Consider the following 5074-nt stretch of genomic DNA (forward strand, 5'->3'; position numbering starts at 1 on the left):
GGCTCCCAGCGTCCTCTCCCCGGCGGCCCGAGAGGCTTCTCGCCCGCAGCGGGGACAGCTCCTGCGAAGGAATTTGGGTACATCCCGGGCTGGCAGCACGGATCGGTGCTCCGCAGCCGCTCGTCTGTTCCTCCCCGCTCCTTTCCTTCCTTCCAGCGAGGAGTCAGCTTGCTGTCAGTGCTCGAGATTTTAGCTAAATTGTTGGATGAATACGAGGAGTGGATTTAGGTGAAAATTTTTAAGTCTATCGAACAGAAAAGGATACATTTAGTTATCTGCATGAAAAGGAAACCTCTCTAAAACGAATTTCTAGAGCAGAAACACGTTGACTGTAGTAACAGTGGTCTGAGGGCCGTCATTTCGTCGTTGATAGGCGAATTTCACGGCATTTCAGAACGGGGGGCTGAAGTTCTCAAATTCCCAGCTCTTTACGGTCACCCATCGGAGAGACTCCACATATTTATTTCCACTCCTAGTCCTTAAGCCTGTAGAATACCAGCGCCTGCCGCTTTTTTTTCCTTAAGAGTTTAACTACTTTAATATTTTCAGTATAAACCTGTTCTTATCTCTTAGGGAGAGAATTAATCAGAGCAAAGAAAGACTCACAATATCCAAGATGAGTTGGACGGCTAAAATAAAACTAGAAATCCATGAGGGACAAAATTGTTTTTCTTTCCCTATATTGGACACAAGGTGGGTTATTTTCTAAATGTTCAGACGACACACAGGCACATAAAATATGTAATTGGCGTATAATGGAGTAGTACACAGGGGAAGATTAACAAAGTAGTCGTAAGCATGAAAATTGAAGTTCTGTGCCACAAAGGCAGACCCTTCCATGGGGGAAGGGCTGAATGTAGCAAAATCATGTAAAAATCTCTGTTCTCAGTAACATCTCGTTATTAGGAATGATGACTAAACCTCCAGGATTATTCTGGACTGTAAGTTATCAAGAGCCCACTAATTTCACATTAAAACCCATTGACTGCAACAGCGTGATTGAAGGGTTTTTAACAATTAACATAATCAGAAAATGAGCGGAGATAATTTTTATTCAACTCATTACTTTTTAATCATGTATTTCTTTTAATTAATATCTGCTCCGTGAAAATAACAAAAAGCCGAGTCCCAGAGCGGCCCCGGGCAGGGGAGGCGACCCCGGCGGCGGCGGCGGGGCGGAGCCGGGGGCTGGGGCGGCGGGCTCGGGGGGGCCCGGGGGAGCGGGGCCGGAGGGCGGCATTGCTCCCAAAGCCACCGCCGGAGCCGCTGCCACGGCCGCTCCTCAAAACAACCCCCGCCCCATGCCAAAAAGGCCCGGCTAGTATCGGGCTCTGGGACCCCCGCCTCCCCAAGCCCCGACCTCAAGGGGCGCAGGACAGCCTGGGCATATTCCAGATCCCCGACGCTGCACCGAGCGAGCTCTCCCCAGCCTCTACCCGCGGCCTTACCCTGCCGAGGAGAAAGGGATGGAGGGTTTAGAGGGGGAATGGGAAGCCGCCTCCAGCCCCGGGAAGGCTGCCTGTGCGGTCGCCGGTGTCAACAGGTTGCTGCTGCCGCTCAGCCCCACAGCCCTCGGAACGCACCTCACCTGTGACAAGGGGCAGTGTGCCCGGCTCCCGTGTGCGTGAGGCTGAGGGGAGGGGGCCCGTGTAGCCCTGCGTGCGTGCCGGGTTTCATCGGCGCTTATCCTTTCCTTTCATGAGCTGTTTAAGCCTCCCCTGTGACAAGTTCAGTTGTTGTTGTGAGGAAAGGAATACCTGACTTGGAAAAAAACCCCCAAACCCCCTAAATCTGGGCTCCGGATATCGGCGCTCCGAGGGAAAAAAAGTCACAGCAGTTCTCCAGAGGTCTGCGTGGGAGTGAAACCCGGTAGGCTGCCCCAGCACTGTCCTCGTCGAGACAGAGCCGTGAAGAGGGGAAGGGTGCACCTGAAGTCTGTCCATCAATCTGTCCATCCGTCTGGATGGACATCCTATCTATCCTCTCCACCCCCACCTGCCCCACTGCTCGACGCCCCCCGGGGTGCGCGGAGGGGATGCGGGGGGAGAGCGCCTGTGCTCCCACGGGCGCAGGAGCTCCACGCGCGACGCCGGGGCCACGCACCTTGCAACAAGGAACCATGGAGGGAGAATTCCTACGGCGGGTGTCCGGCAGTTGGACGGAGCTCACAGAAAGAGGGAGCTGGCCCCAGTCGGTGCTGGGACTGGCCGATGTGTGCGTGTGTGTGTGTGTGTGTGTGTGTGTGTGTGTGTGTGTGTCCCCGCTTTCACCGCGAGCGAAGATGTTGAAAATCCCGTGGGAATTTTCCGGGATCAACCGTTCCTTATTTTTTTTTTTTTAATCATTTGTCGACAAATGTACCCAGGCTCTGAATAGCTGGAAGACAGTGAGACATCAGTGCATGTAAGACAATCTCAGACATTCACAAACTCGTGCTGCTGACAAAGGCTTGCCCAACATGATGAAGAATTGACAAGTTCGTGTTGAATAAGTAACTCCTCTCTTTCAAACACTTAATACAGTGTAGAAAGAGTAGGGAAATCAAGATTTTATTCTTTTATAAAACCCTCACAGCCTGACCTCTTCTCTGTCTCTAGAGCCTCTTCTTGAAAATTTGCTTGGGGTCCTTTGCCCCTGGAAGGAGCCAGTGCAACTGTCACCTTAAATGTGGATTAGAGCTAAATCCTGCCAGCCAGAGACTTCAGGGGTGTGGTGTGGGCAGGGTGGCCAGGTTGCCTGCACTGGCCCTGCAGGTACATTTGTACAGTTCCGCCCAGCAGACAAAGATTAAGTATGCAGTATTAGATCAGTTTTAAAACTGGAAATGAGTTGTGGGTTTTTCATCTGTTGCTGTTAGTCAGTTAGTTTGGTTTTTTTTTTTTTGAGAGGGGGTGGAACTAGCTTTTTTTCTTAATAAAAACACTCTAAATGGAAAAAAATAATTTTAAAAAGAAGCTATTACAAGTAAAACACCCATAAATACAATCTCAGCACTGTGAGTTACATTCAACTACATGTGATGTTTACAACTGGGACAGTATTTGCTGTTTGGTTTTTTTAATATAAATTCCATGTGAACTCTTGGAAGGCGGTAAGTGACTTTCAGGCCACAGCAGCAGGCTGAGGCTGAAACATGACAATGAACACTGTGAGGTGTGAAGGCAACTGTTTACAAAATTTCATCCAGTCTTCAACTGCCTGTAGCCTTTTGGAAGTGCCTGTTTGTTCCTGCTAGCCATCTGGTACTCAGCATTATGTTTATAACCTCTTGACCAGAGCACACTCCCTTTCTTGCCTGCATGCAACCTCGGTGAACTCAGCTGAGCAGATTTGCAAAGTCACAGATGAGGAAGTTTGGTCCTTTGTGGAAACCACAATGGACCAGTGCTGGTGACATATCCCAGTGCAGGAACAACGCTTGGCTCTTCCCAGGTTCCTCACAGCTCACAACAGTGCGGAGCTTACAGCTGACCGAGGCCTGGTGGGACAATAGACTTCTCCTCCAGAGCTATCTCTGCCAACTCTTCACCAGCAGGCACCTTGTTGTTACAATAACCTAAAATTGTGCTGAATATTTCTATATTTTTTTTTTTTTGCTTTTCCCATAATCAACATAGATTAGGATAAGCAATGCTTAAATTTCAATACCTTTACTGAAATAATCTGTCATGTTTATGCTACTTTCTCTTATGGCTCATCTTGCTGTGATCTTTTATCCAGAGAAGAAAGAAAAAACTTTTTTTTTTTTAGGAAATTATATTAGTAAATAGATAATTTTCTACTATAACGGATGAAAGGACGTACCTAGGTACAATGCAAAGAAGAGATGTAAAGAAAGAACTCACCAGGACAGACTTGGAGACACCTGTCAAAATATTCTTTTTCCCTTAGCTGATTAGTTCAGATGTTCATGTTGGCTCCTGCATCTTTCCTTCAATCCTGACCATGTAAATGCAGGAGGAAAGGACTTCTGCTTCTGGAGCGTGTCCTCCACTGGCTCATCCTGGGGGGGCTGTAACACAAGGAGTGAAACGTGATGGGTGCACAAGTGGATCCAACATCTGCTGAAGCCCAGCCATTCTTTTCTCTTATGAGCCATGTTTTAGGCCTGTGCTTTGGGAACTTGGTAAAATTCAATGGATATATATGACCAGCAAGAAACAATCTGTGCAAAAGGGAAGAACAATTTTGGTTTGCTTCCTACTGAAGAGGAGAGTGGGATGATACCACACTGACTCCAGGGTTACTAAAAGCAGAATTTGGCTCACTGGATATTTTTTGAACATGGTCAGTCATCCACACTATGAAAAGAATATACCTTTCATATTATTTGTGTCAATCAAGAAGTTATTTGTGGTAATTTCACTATTATGGTGCTTCTAATGTTTCTGCTATGTTTTAAACATTATCTTCAAATGTTTTTTCATTCCTGCATACTTTTTTCCCCTATACATTGGTAATTTCATCAGTATCATCCTATTTTACTGTCATGAAAAATATGCAGTCTAACAGCTCTTCTTTCATTTCATAACAAACAGCACAATTAAGACTTAATTAGACTTAATATGAGTAAGGAAATGGCAATGCCACCCAGAACCTTAAATGTGATATCATTCAATTGCTCAAGTGCAGTATCCTGAAAAAAAAAAAAGCACCAAACAAAAAATCCCATCAACTTATTTCTAACTGTATCTTTACAGACTGGCATGATTGTCTGCTGTCAATTATTGTTTTTCTAGTCACGATTCTAAAAATATAATGTACTTTTTTTTTCCTTTCCACAGCAAAAACCTCTGACAGGTGCATGGAAATGATATTTCTCTGTTCAATGGATTCATAGAGAGGATAATACGCAAACATTTAAGGTCTAGGCAAAGATCATACAGCACAATATATGATTCCTGAAGCTATGATGTTGTTATACACTTACAGAAAATAAGAGCCTTCATACAAAGATGTGGGGTGGTTTTCTCTCTTCAAAAGTGTGCTGGTTTTAAATAGGAAGCGGGTTAGCTGATGTCTGTCTCGGTGTTCTCGCTCTATCTCTTTGGGAATGGGGAACTTATTGATGGCT

At 46.0% G+C, this 5074-nt stretch overlaps 1 long non-coding RNA gene across 2 annotated transcripts; it reads right to left on the minus strand.

The window, feature by feature from the left end:
* Positions 1–1250: 1250 nt before the first annotated feature.
* Positions 1251–2239, minus strand: LOC126640518 (uncharacterized). Of its 2 annotated transcripts, none has more exons than XR_007629082.1 (3): positions 2104–2239; positions 1584–1718; positions 1251–1449 (listed from the first exon to the last, which is right to left on the minus strand). It is a non-coding gene; the product is annotated as an uncharacterized LOC126640518 (long non-coding RNA). The 2 variants fall into 2 exon arrangements; XR_007629081.1 differs by having other exon boundaries at positions 1589–1718; positions 2104–2238.
* Between the last annotated feature and the right edge of the window lie 2835 nt (positions 2240–5074).

The sequence above is a fragment of the Myiozetetes cayanensis genome, unplaced genomic scaffold (assembly GCF_022539395.1).
Source record: "Myiozetetes cayanensis isolate MyiCay16 unplaced genomic scaffold, myiCay2020 scf2-11, whole genome shotgun sequence".
In the NCBI taxonomy this organism is placed as follows: Eukaryota; Metazoa; Chordata; class Aves; order Passeriformes; family Tyrannidae; genus Myiozetetes; species Myiozetetes cayanensis.